The 23,018-nt window shown below is 40.4% G+C and overlaps 1 long non-coding RNA gene across 1 annotated transcript in view; it reads right to left on the reverse strand.

Moving 5' to 3' along the window:
• LOC107039077 overlaps positions 1 to 22,740 on the reverse strand; it is a 72,045-nt gene extending 49,305 nt beyond the window's left edge. The window contains exons 1-2 of the long non-coding RNA XR_001460943.1: positions 22,671 to 22,740; positions 16,109 to 16,238 (exon numbers count right to left, since the gene is read on the reverse strand). This is a non-coding gene — a long non-coding RNA (uncharacterized LOC107039077). The remainder of the gene's footprint in view (positions 1 to 16,108; positions 16,239 to 22,670) is intronic.
• Between the last annotated feature and the right edge of the window lie 278 nt (positions 22,741 to 23,018).

The raw sequence follows: 23,018 nt of genomic DNA on the forward strand, positions 1-23,018 counted from the left end.
GTTTCACAACGCCAGAACCATTTATTTTTAGGGATCAAGGCACTCTTGTCCTCTTTTTAAGACGTTTGTGTCACAAAATTTAAGGCATTGTCAGTGTTCCTAGTTAAGACATGAAGACATTGGGTTACTCGAGGATTTGCTTGTGTCAAACTTATCATGTTCCGTTTACTTTCACTGATAGTTTTGCTGGAATTAAGACACTTTTAAGAACTTTGTTAAGACTTTTTTAAACTTTCTTCAACTTTCTTAAATTTAAGTCATTTTAAATGTCTCAAATTAAGACATTGAGGCATACATTTTACACATTTTCTGTGTAATGTATGTCTTATTCGAGGAGCTCTTGCTTTAAAAAATCAAAAATAGCATTCATGGAGAATTTGAATCGAGTTAGGAAAATTAGGGTAAAAAAATTTTTGTGATAAAAAATACGGATGAAAAGTGTCTTCCGTTTTAATATTTTAATTCATTTAACATCTCCCACCCTCATCGCCCTGCCGACCCTCTCAATAAATTCAGAACTCCAATAAATTGGAAGAAAACGGTTAACTCATCAAACAAGTCTTATGATTCCATGTCTTAATGGGATTAATGTCCAGTCGCAGTGCCGTCATCATAAATTTTATTTTACGCGCTAGTGCTGAGAATAATTTTTATAATATCGACACCACGCCCCACGATTGAACTTAGAACGTAATTTTTACATTATATTCATAGTACTTCTTCCAAAAAAATTAGCTCCGTGCATGAGGTTACCTTTCCCCGCTGAATTTATCTACGAGTAGAAGGCCATCGCGAATCGATTATTTATCAAGACCAGCGGGGGCTCCCCAGAGTGCCGGAGTGGTTCTCTCACGAGGATCGTTTCTTCGATTGCAAGTTGATAGGACTCACGGTTACGAGGTAGCAAGAGAAAAAAGGAGAACGATATCGAGGAAACGTGCAAGTAGGGTAGTTGGCATTTCCACATTTTTATTTTCTTCTTTTTTCATTCGGAAGCTCTAACAAAATTGATAGCGACTGAAATAAGGCGGACTGCACGCTGCGATCGACATTAGGGATTAATTGATTTGGTCTTTGATCGCAGGATGTGGCAGACTGCAATTTAGGGCAACTCCAGGAGAGAATGTGCCGTCTTATGGAAAGAATATGGTGGAAAATAAATTTGACAATTTCGGAGTCGAAAAATGTGGCATTCCGGCTCAAAACAGGACAGTCCCAATAAAAACCAGTTGTCTAGGGCTATACCTTAGTGAGTTATCGCGTAATTTCACCGGAGTTTTTCCTCCGTGCGAGCGGTGATTGGCAGACTTTTCCTGTTCTCCGTCTCGATAAAGAGTCTACGGTCGATGTAACACCTGGGAAAGCGATTTAACCGCTATCACTAAAAGCCCATTTGTTGAAGTAAAGCGGGAATTTATCCGGGCACTGAAAACGAAATCGTAAATTTGGGGAAAATGCGCGTCTCGGGATCTGAAATTGTGGTTCAACGTTTGAAGCAGTTTCACGATAAGAACTCGACCTCGTCTATCCTCAGTCTGGTGAGTTATTGGAGAACCTGGGGCTATGGAGAGGGTGGGGGTGGAGGTATGCCGGCTGAAATGATTTGTTTGAAAGTGTGGAATGGGTGAATTTTAATATACAACTTCATGAAAATAGGACTTAAGTTTGAGGAATGCGTTCGGTGAAATTTCACTTCCATTCGTCCCCATGAGCTTGGCGTAATGATTCGGTTTTGGAGAAAGTCGACTTACCCCCTGGAAAAACCGAAAATCTGACCCTTTAGCTCTGGGTGAAAACATTTTTTTTTCAGTTCTCACTTTTTCCACATACTTTTGAGAGTTTTGAATAGCTTGTCGCTTAAATAGTTGGAATCAGCGTTCACCCAGCGGAAAAATTCGATTTTGGCGAAAGTCGACTTCCCCCCCGAAAAAAGCCTAAATACGACACTATGGTTCGGGGTGAAAAAAAAAATTTTTTTTATTTCTGCGTTTTTGCGGCAAGTGAGGGACTCAGTGGCATTAGGCGGGCCAGAAAATACAGAGTCAACGTTCACTCGGCGGAAAAATTCGATTTTGGCGAAAGTCGACTTCCCCCCCGAAAAAAGCCTAAATATGACACTATGGCTCGGGGGGGAAAAAAAAATTTTTTTATTTCTGCGTGTTTGCGGCAAGTGAGGGACTCAGTGGCATTAGGCGGGCCAGAAAATACAGAGTCAACGTTCACTCGGCGGAAAAATTCGATTTTGGCGAAAGTCGACTTCCCCCCCGAAAAAAGCCTAAATATGACACTATGGCTCGGGGGGGAAAAAAAAATTTTTTTATTTCTGCGTGTTTGCGGCAAGTGAGGGACTCAGTGGCATTAGGCGGGCCAGAAAATACAGAGTCAACGTTCACTCGGCGGAAAAATTCGATTTTGGCGAAAGTCGACTTCCCCCCCGAAAAAAGCCTAAATATGACACTATGGCTCGGGGGGGAAAAAAAAATTTTTTTATTTCTGCGTGTTTGCGGCAAGTGAGGGACTCAGTGGCATTAGGCGGGCCAGAAAATACAGAGTCAACGTTCACTCGGCGGAAAAATTCGATTTTGGCGAAAGTCGACTTCCCCCCCGAAAAAAGCCTAAATATGACACTATGGCTCGGGGGGGAAAAAAAAATTTTTTTATTTCTGCGTGTTTGCGGCAAGTGAGGGACTCAGTGGCATTAGGCGGGCCAGAAAATACAGAGTCAACGTTCACTCGGCGGAAAAATTCGATTTTGGCGAAAGTCGACTTCCCCCCCGAAAAAAGCCTAAATATGACACTATGGCTCGGGGGGGAAAAAAAAATTTTTTTATTTCTGCGTGTTTGCGGCAAGTGAGGGACTCAGTGGCATTAGGCGGGCCAGAAAATACAGAGTCAACGTTCACTCGGCGGAAAAATTCGATTTTGGCGAAAGTCGACTTCCCCCCCGAAAAAAGCCTAAATATGACACTATGGCTCGGGGGGGAAAAAAAAATTTTTTTATTTCTGCGTGTTTGCGGCAAGTGAGGGACTCAGTGGCATTAGGCGGGCCAGAAAATACAGAGTCAACGTTCACTCGGCGGAAAAATTCGATTTTGGCGAAAGTCGACTTCCCCCCCGAAAAAAGCCTAAATATGACACTATGGCTCGGGGGGGAAAAAAAAATTTTTTTATTTCTGCGTGTTTGCGGCAAGTGAGGGACTCAGTGGCATTAGGCGGGCCAGAAAATACAGAGTCAACGTTCACTCGGCGGAAAAATTCGATTTTGGCGAAAGTCGACTTCCCCCCCGAAAAAAGCCTAAATATGACACTATGGCTCGGGGGGGAAAAAAAAATTTTTTTATTTCTGCGTGTTTGCGGCAAGTGAGGGACTCAGTGGCATTAGGCGGGCCAGAAAATACAGAGTCAACGTTCACTCGGCGGAAAAATTCGATTTTGGCGAAAGTCGACTTCCCCCCCGAAAAAAGCCTAAATATGACACTATGGCTCGGGGGGGAAAAAAAAATTTTTTTATTTCTGCGTGTTTGCGGCAAGTGAGGGACTCAGTGGCATTAGGCGGGCCAGAAAATACAGAGTCAACGTTCACTCGGCGGAAAAATTCGATTTTGGCGAAAGTCGACTTCCCCCCCGAAAAAAGCCTAAATATGACACTATGGCTCGGGGGGGAAAAAAAAATTTTTTTATTTCTGCGTGTTTGCGGCAAGTGAGGGACTCAGTGGCATTAGGCGGGCCAGAAAATACAGAGTCAACGTTCACTCGGCGGAAAAATTCGATTTTGGCGAAAGTCGACTTCCCCCCCGAAAAAAGCCTAAATATGACACTATGGCTCGGGGGGGAAAAAAAAATTTTTTTATTTCTGCGTGTTTGCGGCAAGTGAGGGACTCAGTGGCATTAGGCGGGCCAGAAAATACAGAGTCAACGTTCACTCGGCGGAAAAATTCGATTTTGGCGAAAGTCGACTTCCCCCCCGAAAAAAGCCTAAATATGACACTATGGCTCGGGGGGGAAAAAAAAATTTTTTTATTTCTGCGTGTTTGCGGCAAGTGAGGGACTCAGTGGCATTAGGCGGGCCAGAAAATACAGAGTCAACGTTCACTCGGCGGAAAAATTCGATTTTGGCGAAAGTCGACTTCCCCCCCGAAAAAAGCCTAAATATGACACTATGGCTCGGGGGGGAAAAAAAAATTTTTTTATTTCTGCGTGTTTGCGGCAAGTGAGGGACTCAGTGGCATTAGGCGGGCCAGAAAATACAGAGTCAACGTTCACTCGGCGGAAAAATTCGATTTTGGCGAAAGTCGACTTCCCCCCCGAAAAAAGCCTAAATATGACACTATGGCTCGGGGGGGAAAAAAAAATTTTTTTATTTCTGCGTGTTTGCGGCAAGTGAGGGACTCAGTGGCATTAGGCGGGCCAGAAAATACAGAGTCAACGTTCACTCGGCGGAAAAATTCGATTTTGGCGAAAGTCGACTTCCCCCCCGAAAAAAGCCTAAATATGACACTATGGCTCGGGGGGGAAAAAAAAATTTTTTTATTTCTGCGTGTTTGCGGCAAGTGAGGGACTCAGTGGCATTAGGCGGGCCAGAAAATACAGAGTCAACGTTCACTCGGCGGAAAAATTCGATTTTGGCGAAAGTCGACTTCCCCCCCGAAAAAAGCCTAAATATGACACTATGGCTCGGGGGGGAAAAAAAAATTTTTTTATTTCTGCGTGTTTGCGGCAAGTGAGGGACTCAGTGGCATTAGGCGGGCCAGAAAATACAGAGTCAACGTTCACTCGGCGGAAAAATTCGATTTTGGCGAAAGTCGACTTCCCCCCCGAAAAAAGCCTAAATATGACACTATGGCTCGGGGGGGAAAAAAAAATTTTTTTATTTCTGCGTGTTTGCGGCAAGTGAGGGACTCAGTGGCATTAGGCGGGCCAGAAAATACAGAGTCAACGTTCACTCGGCGGAAAAATTCGATTTTGGCGAAAGTCGACTTCCCCCCCGAAAAAAGCCTAAATATGACACTATGGCTCGGGGGGGAAAAAAAAATTTTTTTATTTCTGCGTGTTTGCGGCAAGTGAGGGACTCAGTGGCATTAGGCGGGCCAGAAAATACAGAGTCAACGTTCACTCGGCGGAAAAATTCGATTTTGGCGAAAGTCGACTTCCCCCCCGAAAAAAGCCTAAATATGACACTATGGCTCGGGGGGGAAAAAAAAATTTTTTTATTTCTGCGTGTTTGCGGCAAGTGAGGGACTCAGTGGCATTAGGCGGGCCAGAAAATACAGAGTCAACGTTCACTCGGCGGAAAAATTCGATTTTGGCGAAAGTCGACTTCCCCCCCGAAAAAAGCCTAAATATGACACTATGGCTCGGGGGGGAAAAAAAAATTTTTTTATTTCTGCGTGTTTGCGGCAAGTGAGGGACTCAGTGGCATTAGGCGGGCCAGAAAATACAGAGTCAACGTTCACTCGGCGGAAAAATTCGATTTTGGCGAAAGTCGACTTTCCCCCCGAAAAAAACCTAAATACGACACTATGGCTCGGGGTGAAAAAAAAAAAAATTTTATTTCTGCATTTCTGGGGCAAGTGAGGGGCCCAGTGGCATTAGGAGGGCCAGAAAATACAGAGTCAACGTTCACTCGGCGGAAAAATTCGATTTTGCCGACAGTCGACTTTCCCCTGAAAAATCCAAGATGACAGTTTGGCCCCACGTGAAAAAAAAAATTTATTTCGACATTTCTAGCGCCTCCGAGTGTTTCATTAGCATCAGAAACGTTAATCGATATAAAAATTAAGGAATGTAATCGAAACTAACTTTCATTTTTGAGGCCTTGCAGAGGCTTAAATAAGTCCTCCTATCAGGGTCGAGTGAACGATGAAATCAAGCCCGTCCCAGGCCTGAGTCACTGACCCTCGCCAAACCTAGGCCCGCACAGGCTTATTTCCATCCTCAGTCTATATAATTCCTACCTGGGTATCAGGTCAATCTAATTCTGAAGAGATCTTAAAAATCCTGTGTACGTCGAATCAGAACTAAATCCTCGACTCGGGAAACCTGAAAATTCACTGAACATTTTAGATTTCTTCTCTTCTATTCCTATAAAAATTGCCGGAAAACGATTCCCCATTACGGATTACGTGAATTGTTCCGTAATTTTTACTGAATACTTCTCTCCATGCAGGGAGAGCTCATCTGCAGATTATTCCCGGGGTATAAACTTTTTGCACGGAGTGAAGTATCAAATTCATCATCCACTTTTTTGGGGATGTTAAAAATGCATTATACAGTGGGTTCGATGAAGAGGTAATGAGAAAGGGGCCGCTTTATGGGTGCTAAATATCCAGGGACCAGTTTGGGGATTTTGTCGTCCGACGGCCACGCTCCTTGAACATTTTACGCCTTTTATCACATCGTATAATTTTTTTGCACAAAGTGATACGGGAGAATGGGAATGAGAGATAAAAATTCGAAGAAGAGTGTGGTAAGGAAAATGAGTGAATAATTCTTTTGAGAGACTTTGAGAGTTGGGGTCACGAGGGTCGCAAGGGCTGGGAGAGGATTTTGAATTTTGGTGGTTTCACACGCCAAAAAAATTGGGGGCTCAAATTAAAATGCTTTAGTCCCCAAATTCAAGGCATTTTCCGAAATTCCACGATAATCCATGAATTAAAATACTAGAATAAGACTTCCCGACGGAGGAAACCTACAGTGAGGGAAAATTTTTTTTCCGATCTTCCAAAAAGAGACGAACGAATTCTCGGACGAAAAAGTTATGATAAAACGTTGAAAATTCCAAAAAATTCCATGCAATTATCAAGTTTAATTTTTAGAGCTGCAAAGTCCTGAAATTCCACAGAACAAATTTTTTCTCTCAGTGTCGTCCGAACCTCCAACCCATTCCCGTTTAATTTTCAACATTTTCATTTTGTTCCCACGTCATTTGAAAAATTCTAGTCTCCATTCACCCGCCCACTGCAACACGAAAAAGTATTCCACATGTTCTCCGCAGGAAGAAAATAGTGTAAAATAGAGTGCCACGTCAGAATGTTAAGCAGTACCATACTGAAACCTCTCAATCAACCCAGAATTGTAAATCGATTCGCGTCCAGCGGAACATCATTTCCCCATTCTATTCACAATTTTCTCCACTGCCCGATTGGAGGTTCCGACCCTTCATTCCCGTCACGTGTCAAAAATTTCGTTTGACAAAAAGAAAGAAAAACCTTTGATGTTGACCATGGGAAAACAGCCGCTGGGGTGGACAATCGGAGAGCATCCAGGCGCTTGAGAATATAAATGAAATTTCGGGTGTGAATGAAATGGCCTCTCAAAATTCTAAATGGCTACTTCTGCGGTTTGTTCAGAGAGGCCTGTTATTACCTTTTTAATTGGGTCCACTCACTTATCCAGCAATAATCGGCGATAAGTGGGGAATATACGCGGTGTCATGTAGCTAGTGGTCCTAATCTGCACCCGGTGGCAATCCCAAAATCGCTGGCTCTGCTCCGACGCGAATTCAACCTTTTTTATTCTCCTCAGTTTTGCCGTGTATGGGGGGTAAACAACTTGCATCGCTTAATCACACAGTCCGATTAAATAGGGCTGTTCAAATTCAGTAGCAAAGTGGTAAAACGGTTTAAGTCGATTTTGACAATTGCCCAGTTTTTAGTGAATATCTCGGAATCTAAGGGAGATAGTTAAATTTTTATTAGGACCTTTTTTGTAGCACTCAATTTGCTCTAGAAAAAAGGTTATTACGAAAATTCCATTATCTTCTTTCGATTCGGAGATATTGTTGAAAAACTTGACTGGGAGATGAGTCGACTTATCTCTGTTTTCTACTTCACTACTGAATTGCGGTTTTCATTGATCCTTGAGTCAATTTTAAAGCCAATTGGTTGTGAATTTCTTGTTCCGTGGAAGTGAGGTTGAATTGCCAGAAAAATAATGTCCTCATTTAACGCAGTTTAATCCCAGTTTTTAAGGCATTTTTTTCTGATTTTAATTTGGTAATTTTGCCAGTCTCAATTGAAGAATTTTCAAAATAAAGTGGAACTTTTACAATTCATCTTGAAGAAGAATTTTTTTCGGAAATCCATATTTTGAAATTTGTCTTCCAATGGCGTTTAGGAACTCTCAACTGAAGATATTTAAAAATGTTGAAAGACTTTTTAGAGTCGGACCTTCAGCCTTTGGAATTCCCAGTTTAAACCATTAAAAAATCTCAATTCAAGCCTCATAAGTCTCAAAATACACCCAATTCTTTATCGTACACCTCCAATTCAAGCCAATGCAAGAGGACAATCATTCCCAAACACCTGAATTCAATTAACCGAAAATATTACAGCAGTAGAATACACTGGAATCCCCAGCACAAAGAGCTGTGGCATCAGTTTTCATGGCTCTCGTGTTGCATGGCCCTCAGTATTCCAAAATGGCGGACTGGTCCAGCGAGTCTTCTCGGTTCATCGAGTGCCTCCACCTCTCTCACCCGAATTCTTATCTCATTCCATCCTGAATCCCCTCAGCCAACCGCGGCTCAGGCCCATACCTCATGCACATATCTACCCACAATCTCGATTAAATTATAAAAAATATAATGAAGCCGATGTTAATGGGAATGTTGAACATTTCAAATTAAATAAATTGCTGCTTTAAAGAAGTAGCCACTGTTGTTTTGATCGCCGAGTCATTCAGCTGTGGAGAGCACTTCCCCTCTCCCCCTCTGCCGCCCAAGTCTGCGTGATAATTACAGTAGGGGCTATAAATAACTTGCAATATTGCAGTTTAACGCGCGAGATTCAATTGGAAAGGCCTGATGGCACGCAAGGATCATTTACGACGTGCCCCGTACGGGAATTCACTTAATACAATCGATGATCTCATTCGAATGAGTTAAATTTATACTGCTTTCGGGATAGAGCGATTTCGCGGGCTTCAGTGATGGACAAAAATAATTTGATCTAGAGTTTGCTTCCGAGCGAAAGCTTTGTAATTCTTCAAATTTAAGTTTGAATTTTGTGTGCTATGTTGACCCAGTGATCATATATGATCCAAAAACTTCAAAAATGCCATTTTCAAACCTCGATGGAATTGAATCACTCACCATTAATTAAAATTGAATTCATCGATTAGTTTTTTCAATTTTTGAATTTTTCGAAAATCGGTTGTCCCACGATAACTAAAAAAAGGTTCTGAATTGATTGAATGATGGCTTTAAAAAATTGTCTGGATGTTCTTCTGACCGAGTTCGAAGATGAAGGCGATAGCAATAATCGTTATTTTGATTTTTTTGAAAATTTGAAAAAATTTTGTTTTTTGAAAATCAGAATTCCGGGGATATCTTTGAACATCATGCTTCGAATGAATTCAATCATAGCTTAAAATGTTTGTTTTAATGCCATTAAGTCGAAGGTAAAAGATGACTACGATAGCTATATTGGTTGATTTGATTTTTATGATGATTGTTGAAAATTTCGAATTTTTCATGAATTTCCCTGAGAGTGAACTTTCTGATGGTTTCTTCAAATGTGATGTTTCAAATTCATTCAAGTACGTATAAATAAAATTTTTCTATTAACATTTTATCGAAGAGCTGAGGGGAGAGATAGAACCGTAAAAAGACAATCGGTTGTGCAGAAGAAAGGGATAATAAGAATAATGATGATGATAGCATTCAACTAAGTTGAAAATCTGACGAAATTAGTTGAAAAGAAATCTTATTCAATTTAATAAAATAAGATAAACAATGAATTATACATTACAGAAGGAAATGATATGCAGAATAACCATTTGCAAGCATATTCCTAATTTATTAGCAAAGATAAAATCTTTTACGAAATTGGAAATTTCTTAAATGCGTCCCAATTTAAGACCCCATTTTATAAAGTGATTTTGAAGACATTGCGTCTAACCACTTAAATAAAAACCGCTTAAGGACATTTTTCTTTTCAATATCACTGTACTTTTGAATCTGGAATAGTCGTCGTAGAGGAACACGCATTAGGGTCACGTTTGGACAAAAGAATGGCTTTCGAAATGAATCAAGGGTCGATGTCGGTCCCAGTACCTCGCAATCCCAAGATTCACCCCAGCTTCTGGTATATTTACCCTCGCCATGCGTGACAGGATTTCCCATTCCCCCCGAATTCCAAAGAGACCATCAAAACTCACTGTATTAATAAAGCGAGGGTAAAAAATCCAGTGTTCTCTCCTCGGATACGTCACCCCGCTGTCTCCATAAACCCTCGGCTGACGAATAAAACTGTCGCAGAAGTTCGTAATGAACGCTCGTGGCTTCTACCGAACAGCGACAGAAGAAATTAATTTTGCCAGGATAATTTCAGCGTTTTTGTAGAGCCGAAGAGGAACAGCTGGACTTGTACACAACACTTACGCCTCTTTGGCTAAACGACGACGGCATTTGCAGCAAATATTATTTTTTCAATTTTGAAATTGAAAAAAAATCTTGTTCGTTTGAGGAAAGACTATGAGGTTCACTCGTTGATTTAATCAACGATTGTAGCCATTCGTGAAACTAGAAAATTTTTTGACTGGAGATTATATTAGGTGAAAAAAAATCGAAGTTTCCTATTCTTGCGGTCAACATACACTGTTAGAAACACAGCAAAAACCAATGCCTGAAACTAATGCAGCTTTTGTAGATATTTTTCAGGTACTAAAAAACGTCTGAGTAAAATAAAAATTTGTCCGAATTCCAAACATGAATTAAGACATTTTCATTTTATTCTGGTGTTTTTTAGTGTCTGAAAAATGTCTACAAAAGGTGCGTGAAATTCAGAACTTCGTTTTTGCTGTGAAATTACCCCTAAAATTTCAAATCCAAAATTAAAAAATTTTTTGTAATCACTCATTCTCACGAAATGTCCATGTTTTTTGTTCTTGAAAAATCGCTCAAATTCTGGAGTATTCAATGGAATGGCAATTTTCAATCCACTAAAAATTCACTTGGATGTGACATTCAATTTCCGCAATGAATTTGAAAATTCTAGATGTCATTGAAATATCAGTGATAATCTAACGTAGAAAATCCAATTATTCTGAATTTCTAATCTGAGTGAGAGATTCCATGAAGGACTGAATCTTAAATTGAATTCAAATTCACAAAATTGAGAGTTCAAGTACAACTATAACTCATGTTCAAAAAATTTCCAACAATGATAAGCGGCTTTGGAAATTCCCACAAAAAATTTGAAAAGCTTGCGCTCACTTGAAAAACAGTTAAAAATCGAAAAAAATCACAGTCTCTCTCTCCCTCTCTCCTCACTTATTCCCGTATCAATCGATCTGATCCGAAAACCCGGACAGCCCATGTGAGGGAGAATAGGCAAGGAGTAGACCCCCAAAACCGAGGGATCTCCCGATCCCGTAAATCAACCGGGTCCTGTGGGGATCCCTCTGAGCGATGGACGGAGACGAAACTTTCCTATTGGACTTCGGTCAAGGGGTGGGGAGGGGGGATTCAAGAGAGATGGCTACCACGATCGTCACCCCATTGCAAGAGGCTTCCGTACGTGGGGATAAATCGAGGTTTATCGACATACGCAAGTACACGAAGGGATGATGTTTGATTTTCGCGTTTATCCGGGGTTCGTCGGGAGGAACTCTTACTGCGGAAAATTGTGTCTTAAAGTCGACTTAAGGCTTAATCAAAGACGCCTCGGAATAAGAGACTACTGGGAGCTATCTGTAAACAGTAGCTTTTTCACGTCAGATTCGAGATATTTTTTTTCAAATTAATTGTGCAATTCAGTAGCGAAGCGGTAAACCGGGTTAAGTCGGGTTGACTTTTGGCCAAATTTTGATGAATATCTCGGAATCTAAAAGAGATAGCAAAATTTTTCGCACCAACTTTTTTATAACCCTTAAGTGGCTCTACAAAAAATATCTTAACAAAAATTTTTCTATCTCTTTTAGATTCCGAGATATTCGTCAAAAACTGGTCAATAGACAAAATCGACTTAACTCGGTTTACCGCTTCGCTACTGAATTAATTGTGCAATTAATTGTTTCTCATATGTCCCAATTTATCAGTTCTTAAATTTCCAATTCCTACGCCCACCGAATAAGATTTTAATAATAATGACAATTCATTTCCTTCTAGAACACACTTCAGAGTGTGAATTTCTGGAATTCAATGTTTGTTGATACTCCGGTAAAAGTGCGTGCCCACACTGTTATCAATTTTTAGTTAGTTCACACGGTAATTCAATTAATCTGTTGTTCATCTCATCAATATAATTCCGTGCTTAGAATATTGTCATCTCGTGTATTCAGCACCAAATTAAAAATTAAAACTTCATTTGGAATATTGAGTCGCAGCTTCTTTTTATTCATATCAGAAATTTTGTATTTCGATATTAATATTATTTGTTCAAAGTGAAAAAATCGATCATCATTTTCACTACATTGCATTCAGATTCTCCTATCCTTAACGTCAAAAATGTGAGATAATCTCATAATTCTAGCTATTAATTATAATCAACTTTGTTCGAAGAAAACCTAAGTAATCGCAATATTAAGAAAGTAAAATTATTCTATTTTCCTCTGACCTAAATGATTTCGACAATTATGATTCGTTGATTCATCCCCTAAAAATTCCCAAACAAAATCCCCTCCCCCCAATTTACAATCAAATGAAAGTGTTTATATTCCATAAAATCGAATGAAAAGGAATTTCCCCGGCAGAAAGGAGTGTAAAATTTTTCCACCGCACTTAACCGTCAAATAACGCACACCTATAGTTATTGTACAAGAATATATGCGAATAAGGCAGAATAGTGGGGTCATGGGGAGGGTGCGAGAGCTTTCCGCACGCGGGGCTCTGTAACACGCAGCAGTAACTAACCGGATTCCGTCGGGTCTGTGCGCCGAGCGTGCACCTATAGAGCCCAGAATATGGCAAATCTATGGCCTCATATCCACGGCCAAACTGTACACTAGCCAAATGGACGCGGCAATAACGACCCGTTAACGCTAATTCGTGGAATTCTGATTGACGATCGCCGCCGGGAGAAGGCCCTCGTCCTCCCGACGCACCCCCGGACCGAACACCAAACTCCAACATCCCTCGGTGTACGTGTTCATGTCGATAAACCTCGCTTTATCCCCGCATAAAGCAGTTTTCATGCTAAACTTGGAAATGTTAGAGTCTTCACAGCAAAAACGAATGTCTGAATTTCACATATCTTTTGTAAACATTTTTCAAACACTAAAAACGTCTGAATAAAATGACAATTTGTCTGAATTTTAGACGCACAAGTGCCTAAATATCTCAAGTCACGTTTGAAAAGTGATGTTGCGAGACGAGAAACTGGATTTTCTCGTCTCGTCTCATCTTGTCTCGTTGACAGGACACTATTCTCTCGTCTCGTCTCGTATCGAAATACGAGAGCAATTTCTTCTCTCGTCTCATCGAGAATTGAGAGATTCTTCTCGTCTCGTCTTGTCATGTCTCTTGTCTCGTTTGTTTCCTCTCGTCTCGTTTTGTCTCGTCTCGTCTCGTTGGCAGGACACTATTCTCTCGTCTCGTATCGAAATACGAGAGCAATTTCTTCTCTCGCCTCGTCGATAATTGAGAGATGCTCTCGTTTGTCTCCTCTCGTCGTGTCTCATCTCGTCTCGTCTCGTCTCGTCATGTCTCTCGTCTCGTTTGTCTCGCGCTTCGCGGTATCACTATGTTTGAAATTCCGACAAATTTTCGTGTTATTCAGACGTTTTTTGGTGTCTGAACAATGTCTACAACAGATGTGTGAAATGGGAATTGCGTTTTGGGGACTTATATTTTTTTTTGCAGAACTTTCTTTTATAAATTTTGCTCTCCACGCAAGCTTGGCACCAGGAAAGACCTCAGATAGTCTGCGAAATCGAGTGATATACCCTCCGCGTGGCGGAGCGAATCGTAATAGAGCGGTTTATTACATCGAAGGTTAAGGATCATGCGGTAACACAGTGCGCGGGATCACCTGTAATTAAGTACTTCTGGATTGCTGGAGGTGTGGGGCAAAATCAATTATGATTCTCCATGGACGTGCGAAAGTCATATCGGTAATGCCATCGTAAAATCACTCGGCGTTGCGCGTTTTCTCACGTACGTCAAGGATAAGAGGGGCGTGAAAAACATCCTTATCGCGTATTATGTGTATTACAGTGGAGATAATCGGGGAATATAATGTTGTTTACCATCGGTTGAGTTGCTCCTTTGTATCGGGTCTAGAATTTTACTGATGGAAGATGTTTATCCAAATACTAGCTACCCCCAAACCGATTTCAGGATTTTCTAGCCCTAAACAATTCAGTTCGACAATTCCATAGAATTTCTCCAGGAATTTTCGAGAGAATACATTGACGAGGAAAGAATATTTTTTTTCTCGTCAATGTATTCTTTCTGTAGTATAAACCTATGGAGTTCTCTGAAATGAAATGATTGTCGTACAATAGATTATATTTTTTCCTGCCAACAGTTCGAATTCTTCTAGGGATATTTCCGATGATCACGACAAAAATTTAATTTTTGTGAAAGATATTAAATTTCCTTCTATCAAGTTGGCTAATTTCCCTCAAGAAAATCGGTTCCACTCCAACAAATATTCTCTCGTGGAACGTACAGTCTTTTAGCAGAGCCAATTTTGCCTGAACATTGGTAAGAAAAATGGGCGAAAAAATTGTTACAAGTGCACACTGAGCGTTTACTCACCGCAAGAACTCTGGAATTGCTCAGTCGCTCCGAGCGCTTCTGCTCTGGCGGCTGTCTAGCTAAAACTGAAAAAAGTCGTACTCCCCTATCTCGTTGCTGTCCCACATACCTGACGAAAACACTTTTTCCGTAAAAAAGAGGATAAGTGTCACGCAGTCGGGACTCTCCCGTTGGGTTAAATAGCTTTCGCCCAAGGACACCCGCACCCTTCCAGGAGTGTCACTCGATGGTGGCCGTTAAAAAACCCCGACATTGGTTACGCATTGGGTGCAATTCAAGGATTTTTTAGGTAAAAAACGCACGGAGAAAGAATAAACAGGGGTCGTGCATTTCCTGCAACAGAGTAGGTTTTACGGTTCGTCTGGGGGACAAGGTCTCAAGGGTTGTTAAAGAAGGGACCAAAAAACTCAGGGGGTCAGTGACGAGGTCATCGGTAAAAAACTGTTCAACGGGGTGACCGGTCATTGCTTGTAGGGGTGTTGGCTCCGGGGTTGCCAGATGAAATTCATGGTCTTCAGATCGGATTCACTTGTCGAATATTCAAAATAAAACGAGCTTTTTTTTGGAAGCTATAAGTTCAATTGAAACTTTTCAAAGTCTCGGACTGACATTTTCAGATGTCTTAAATTGAGACTTTCAAACGTCTCAACTTGAGACTATGAAAGTCTCTAATTAATCCCTTCCAAGTCTCGTAAAATAAGAAAATGAAATAAAGAGATAATTAAGAGAAGAATCCGCAGAAGAGGAAAAAAGGGTCGACAAGGGTTAATAGTGTGATAAGGGCCAGAAGCTCCTGAAAAACAGAATCCTTACATTCTGATGATAATAAAACGATGATAAAAAAAATTGGCTTCTATGAAGTGAAAATTAGCAAATATTAAGAGAAGGGTTCAAGGGTCTGCAAGGGCTAAAAGTGTCATAAGGCCCAGGACCTCATTTCAACCAGAACTTCAAATTTCTTACCGTAAAAACAAAACGAGAGATAATGAGGATAAAATTCCCCAAAAAATAAAGTTTCGCAAGGGTCAGCAAGGGTTAAAAGTGTCATAAGGGCCAGGACCTCATTTCAACCACAACCCCACAACTCATGTCTTAAAAAACAAAACGAGAGACTCAAACGAGACTTCCGCAGTTCATCCTCAACTATCAGAAACTCCTCAAAATTTGAGGATAAAAATCGTACACTTGACAACACTGGTTGGGTCCCAGCCATTTTTATGACCGCGGAACCCCGGAAAGGGTCGTAAGAAAGAACCTGCGCGGTTCTTGTATTGGGCCCCAGGGGCCTCGGCCGACGGACGCGCTAGAGCCATAGACTCCACCTCGACCGTCTGACCTCGCAATCACCACAAATACCCACATTTGAGGCCCCCCTTTTTTTCTACCCTGCAAAAACTTTTTTTTTACCTTATGCTGGTTGAAGGACGAGGCTTGGATTGCTGCTGGGGACTAGTGGGGTTAAATTGCTTGGAGTTTAGTTTGTCTCGGGCCGTTCCATCGGCCACATCCACCCGCACAGCTGTTCCTCGGGACTTTCCTGAGGTAAGAAAACGAAAATTTTGAATTCTGAGGGGAAAATTATTGATTTGGGAGGGCGGGGGGAGGAGGAAAAAAAGTGGGGGGTCATGGGAATTAATTGATTCTCACGGAGCGGTGGATAATGAACAGAGAGGGTGAGTGTTCGTAATCGCACGGAGTAATCGCTTGAAAAATATTCATAACTTATATTAGTAATCACGAGTTCAAAGAAGCACGGGCGATAAAGAGGTTGACGCGAGGGGCGAGGGAGTGAGAGAGGGGATAAACTCATTCGTGAGGGGAAGCGGGGATTAAATGGAGGTAGTCAAACTTATTTTTTTAGGACATTTATGACATCGGAATTGAGGTATTTTTAGCGTCTTAAATTGAAATGTTAGACGGATTCAAGACATTATGAGTGGTTCATCGAAAATAGGTCTTTTTTGTTGTTGGAAATTTAGAATCTTAAGACTGTCTTAATTTCAAACGTGTTGAAAATGATTTTTTCATGTCTTAAAGTCGATTTTAAGTCGTTTTAGAGTTGTCGTATTTTAAAATCTCTTGAAATCAGTAGTTTTTTCTATCCTGAGATCAGATATTTCCCATCTCTCGTGGCAAACATAATTTTTCTCTCAGTGCGGTTCCAATTTAAGACACTATGTTCACAAGTAATCCCAAACTATCGGTAAAACGTTTGAATATAACAGTTTATGACATTGGAATTGACGTATTTTCAGCGTCTTAAATTGAAATGTTCGACGGACTCAAGACATTATGAGTGGTTTCATCGAAAATAGGTCTTTTTTTTTAGAAATTTAGGGTCTTAAGACAGTCTTAATTTCCAACGTGTTGAAAATGATTTTTTTTAAACCTTAAAGTCGATTTTAAACCGTTTTAGAGTTGTCGTACTTCAAGATCTCTTGAAATCAGTAATTTTTATGTTTCTCCAGGGGAACATATAATTTTTCTCTCAGAGCGGTTCCCATTTAAGACACTCTGTTCACAAGTAATCCCAAACTACCAATAAAACCGTTAACTTAAAAACATTTGGAATTTCAATCATATCTGAAATAAAAAAGGCTTCAAGACCCCAGCATTTGAAGTGGCTACATCACCCCATTCTGTTTGTTTTTTCTCGACTGACCCTAAACCATCGTGTCCAAGCCCACGCACTCATTTCGGCTTCCACAAACGCTTGATACCCCTAAATGCATCGTCTCGCCAATAAACCGCGTGAAATGTCCCCAAAAAGTGTCTGTCCCCCACGCGTCAAGTGCACCGGAGAGCCAGCTTTTTGAGACTAAGTTTATACTTCAACCTTTTTTTAAACCATCTCTCTCCCTCCCCCGACAGAGCGCTCTTGCTCTCCTCACGTGCTACCGCAGTCCAATAAAAAGTCGCCTTTGTTTGATAGCCGACTAAATCGACCTGCCAACCCCCTAATGCGTCATTACTGTCGGTCTTTACGGCCGACTCGTATCATTTCACTTAGGTATATTGATATGGCAACGAGTTCCCGACCTCGTCCAACGTGAAACGGCATGGCTTCCCAACACTCCAGCCGAATGTGTACGCGAGAGATGCCCCCCCATACAGTCACATCCCCCCTCGCGTGTATACCCCAATGCTAAAAATTGCCTTCAAAGAACTCAAGCACGGTTATACTCAAACCCCAGAGTACTTCTCACCTTTATCAAAATGGCCGTTTTGCTTGCCGTTCACATCCTTTTACGGCGAAAGCTGGGGTTGAATGTCTCAATGTCTTAAATTGACAGTGACGGAATTTCAAGGGCATTGAAGTCAGATTTAAGACGTGGAAATGTGTCGTTTAATCGGAGAAGATTGTAGTCTCAAATTGGGGTACATTTAAGACGTAAATATGTCGTATAAGACGTCTTAAATTAGGACCGTTTTAATGGCTTAATTTAAGACTCAATACCAAAAAAAATAATAATAATTTAGTGAAGGCCTCGCCAAACTTGTGCCGAAAATAAATGCTTTCTAATTAATTCCGCAAAGTGCTTGAGCGTCATATCAAAAACTTATAAGGCATCCTTATTTCAGTAGTGAAAACACTCATTAATTTATTTCAGGCACAGCCCAAGGCTGAAATTAGAATAAATAATGCAATAATTCTCGCTTGACACCGCAAGTCAGTTTGCGCTTTAAAAAAACCATCAACGATAAGAAAAGAACAAAGTGCTTGTTCTTTATTCGCCTTTTGGCTACCCCCGAGTACTTAATTCATGATTGTGAAATTGCGCGAGACGAATCGTAAAGAAGATAAATGGATTTTAAATTGTAACCGAGTTAAAACGTAGGAAGTAAACAGGTAGGAGTAAGAAGAAAGAGAAACTCGAACGTTTAATGCCTTTGTTTTTGTTTTTTTTTAGTGTTTTCCCTGTTTATTTTGTTTCACGTTTCTCCATTAACCGCAGGACAGTCCGGCCCAGACTTACTGCATATTGATACCATCGATCTTACGTACCTCGCTTGCTCACTCCACTCGCTCGTTTTTTGGCTCGAGTCGGTGTACAATAACGCTGCGGCCGAAAGGCTTTTGGAAATATCGCACTGTCGCATGTCAACGCCCGGGAAAAATCCAATCCTAATGAATTTTTTTATTTTCATTCGTCGAAGGGAGAACGCATTGAAATTCCGAAATCACTGGTGCCTCATTTATTATGGTGACGAGTTTACTACTTCAGTTTTGATGTTGAGAATGAAAAATAGGGTTGTGACGCTTTATGACGCAATTCTCAACCGATTGACGTAAATTTTGGTTCACACATACCCAATATGTACACAAACATTATTTTATAGTCTGTTATTGAGAGATATTTTTTTTCCTTTTCGTAAAGATGATTATCAAAGCTGACTATTATCATTTAAAACGGAATTTCCCGGAAAATTCAAGGGAATTTGGCAGAAAATATTCAGTTTCACTCAAAAATTCACTCGATATCGGGGTAAAAGTGCGAGACGAATAGTAATTTTTTTTTATTGTCCCGGGAAAATGATAATTTTTCGTATACTTTTTCAACTCAAGATTTTTTCAACAAAAATGAAAAAGCGAACTGTTCCCATGGATTTTCCCCTGAAATTCTGCATTGACAATTCCGAAATTCCTTAAAATTTCACTTGAACTAAACTGTGACGACTTTTGAAAAAGTGTACCGAACATTTCTAAAATATATGTGACTTGTCACCCAAGTTTTTCTGTACTTTTTCTCCCTCTCCCCGCTTTCTTCACTCATGTTTCCACTATTTGTACATGCGAAACGCGTTAGAAATCAGTGCGTAATAAATCCATTGATAAGCCCAACGCACTCGAAAAATAAAAATGTTAAATGTTGTGTACATGACAGTGGGGACGAGTAAGTTTCGTCTGATGGACAACGATCTCTCGTTGGGGTTCGCGAGGTCATTTCTTCTCTCGTTGTGTTGTCGTGTCGATTACAGACACCTCCCTGGCACTCGTGATTATTCTTATCGAACGATAGCCCGTGGATGTTGAATTAATTCAACAGCACTTGTTCTACTCAAAAATTATTCATCTTTATTTCACTGAAATTATCGCAGGTACATGAGAAAATTGTCATGAATGGTAATAATCAGCTCTGATTTCAGGACAATTTACTTTACAATTCCGAAGTTTTTTGAAATTCTGAAAACTGATAATTCTGAAAGGGAAGAAAATATATTGGGAGAACACATGTGTGAACCAAAATTTTGGTCAATTATTTACTTTTGACGATTTCATTCATCTACAAAATTATTGAATGCATCAAAAAGGAAAAGTGTTGTTGTATCCCTTATTATGCAGTGTCAATTAAGTTTGAGGCTGCACCCAGTTGACTTTACCGAGCTAACTATAGTGCTTAGCTGTTGATAACGCGTTCGAAGCAATTTCCGTTCCACTTCGTTCGAGGCGTCTGTCACGTTATTATGTGCCGTCGCATGGGAATGCAACCGCTGCGTTATCATTACACGTTTTTGTGGTGTTTTTTTAAGTCGTTCCTACGAGGCAACGCAGCAAAGTATTGAGTTAACAGGAAAGTTCATTCTCACGTAGTCGGAGGGATGCGAAAGCCATTTTCAGGCGCGATTTCAGTGGCAAATTTCTGAATTCTGAGGGGTTGAGTTGTCGATTTGATTCAACAGCTGGGGAAATATTCCAGGACTTTTCGTCATTTTTTGGGATTGGAATTGAAAGGCGAATGGCTTAATAAGCCATCTTTATTCAGGACGTGAGGTATAAAAAATGCCTCAGGGTGGGATTAAAAAAAATTTTTTTTTGGTGTTTTATTGTGACTTTGATGAAGGTTGTGTCTTAAATTGACATAAATTTGGCTTAAGATATTTGTGCCCCAAAATTTAAGACATTTCGGGAATCTCCAATTATGGAGAATTCACCAATAATTATGAATGATAATGACTAATTTAAAGTAAACGAATATTTTTCTAACGGACTAAAATGCGAGTCCACAGATATCTTAACAGGAGAAATATAAACTCGGATTAAAATGTCTTAATTCAAGACTTCCATTAATCCCCACTGTCTTAAAAAGTTACGCTTGACATTCCAGTAATTTTCTGTCTTCCGATAAAGAATAATCAATTTCAAAAAGTGTCCCAATAAATTCCCAACTCCATTTAAGACGTCTTAAAGACGGAAATCCCAAAAGACAAAACAGCTTACTTTAAGCCCATTCGAATCATCCCAATACAATTTTCATTTTCAAAAGACACAAAATTCAATTGTTCTGGGCTCTTCATTTTTAAAAAATAAGGACTTCCAGGAATTCCCTCCCCTCAACCTCCATTAATCCCTCACTTATAGTCATCCCAAAGGATAACTCCGAATTGGATTAAAGATCAGACGGCGGCACGTGTCAAAGGCACACGTGAAAAGCCAAAAGCGAAAAAAGTCAAGCGCAAGTGTCAAGTAAAACAGAGAACCACCGAAAGATGAACCGTCTGAGCTGGGGAATGAAAGGCTGTCCGCCCGAGGGAGAGAGTGAGAGAGAGGGAGAGAGGGAGAGAGCCATTTGATGAAAGTGTGTGGCAAGATGGCCGTCGCACGTCCCCACCAGTGTCGCGCGGCGCCGAGTTGCCCGCGCATTCTCAAAGGGCTCTTGCCTCCACCGCGACTGCCGAGTCAACATGACGCCCGACTACCCTCTCCGTGGGCTCCAAATAATCCCCGCAAACAACTCAACGCTCTCTCAGTCTCATTTACCACGAGGTTATTTTTAACCTCTTATGCTTGCGCTGGCTTTTTCGGCAGTGCGAGCATTTTTCGATTTCACACGGAGAAAATTATTTGGTGAAATTCACTGGTGAAATTCAACAACTACTTGGGAATTCATTTTTTCAACAACAATTTAACAACTTTAAAATAGGGGTTAAATTTCACCAAATTGTTGTTGAAATTCACCAACTAGTTGGTAATTGATTTTTTCAACAACTAGTCGGTGAATTTCAACAACTATTTGGTGAAATTTAACAACTATTTTAAAGTTGTAAAATTCACCAACTGTTTGTTGAAAAAATTAATTACCAACTAGTTGATGAATGTCAACAACAAATAGTTATTAAATTCCACCAATTAGTTGTTGAAATTCACCAACTGGTTGTTGAAATTCATCAACTAGTTGTTGAAATTCAAGAACTGGAGATTCACCAAATAATTTTCTCCGTGCGTTATGAAAAAACTTTGTTCATAAAAAACTTTGGATTTGTTCAGGGGCAGATGTGAGGGGAAATCTCAAAAGATGAGAAAAATAAAAATTGTTTATGCCTCTTATAATCCGAGCCGACGGCGACGTATTTCCTGCCATTCGTCAGAAAATACTTTGCGGATTTTATGACGTACTAGTAAATTATGTCACAAGGCCGATAATATTTTTTCCTAACGAATCTGACTCTATAATCCAAACCGAAGGCGAGTATTACAATTTCATAAGAGAGAAAAAACTCATCGTCGTATGACTTACCATATTTTTTGCTTGGAAAATACATTTTTTATAGCTTGAACGATTTTTTTGTCGGTGATTATGCATGAATTTTTTTCATCGCAAGCAAAGTTCGATTTTTCTGTTGCAAATGCATTATTCCCCGCAGTTATTATCATCGCATAGTAATTGAAAGTATTTTATTCAAAAATTTTAATCGCAAAATTTCTAATCGAAGATGAAAACCGCCCGAATTTCAATTTTTCCCTAATAAAATTGTCTTCACAACCAAAATACCTCAAAACAATAGTTCAATTACTCATGCAAATAAAAAAACAAGAAACGGAACTAAACCACACGAGACAGAAAATCAATAGACTCTACTCAACTCCAAAAACTCATTTTTCCGCCGGAATTCCTAAGATTTCCAACAGAAGAATGATTGAAGGGCTTACTAAACTCTTAATTTTAAAGTTATTGATGAAAAATTGAACCTTTTACGCAGATTAAACATGACAACTTCCATTGGAACCTTTCACAGTGCGAGGTGGCGTGATGAGGCGCGGCAACGTTCGGAAACTGCTGTCAGCTGGACCGTGTGTGTGCAGTGGAAGGGGAAAGGCAATATGGCTGCCCTCGGCGAGTGCCGTTGGAACGTAGAAACGTGGAGATCGCGGGGATCCCTCAAACAACGCGAAAATCACAGGACACGACGAAAATTGTTTTGCGGTGGTGATTAATCGCGATGTGACGTTTGAGAAATCGAGGTGATTACTGTGATAATCCGGGCTTGCGGGAGATACGACCACGCCCAAGATGCGCGCAGCCATCTTGGGAGATCG

Source organism: Diachasma alloeum, unplaced genomic scaffold, assembly GCF_001412515.2.
Source record: "Diachasma alloeum isolate Michigan unplaced genomic scaffold, Dall2.0 Dall_scaffold_00291, whole genome shotgun sequence".
Taxonomy (NCBI): Eukaryota; Metazoa; Arthropoda; class Insecta; order Hymenoptera; family Braconidae; genus Diachasma; species Diachasma alloeum.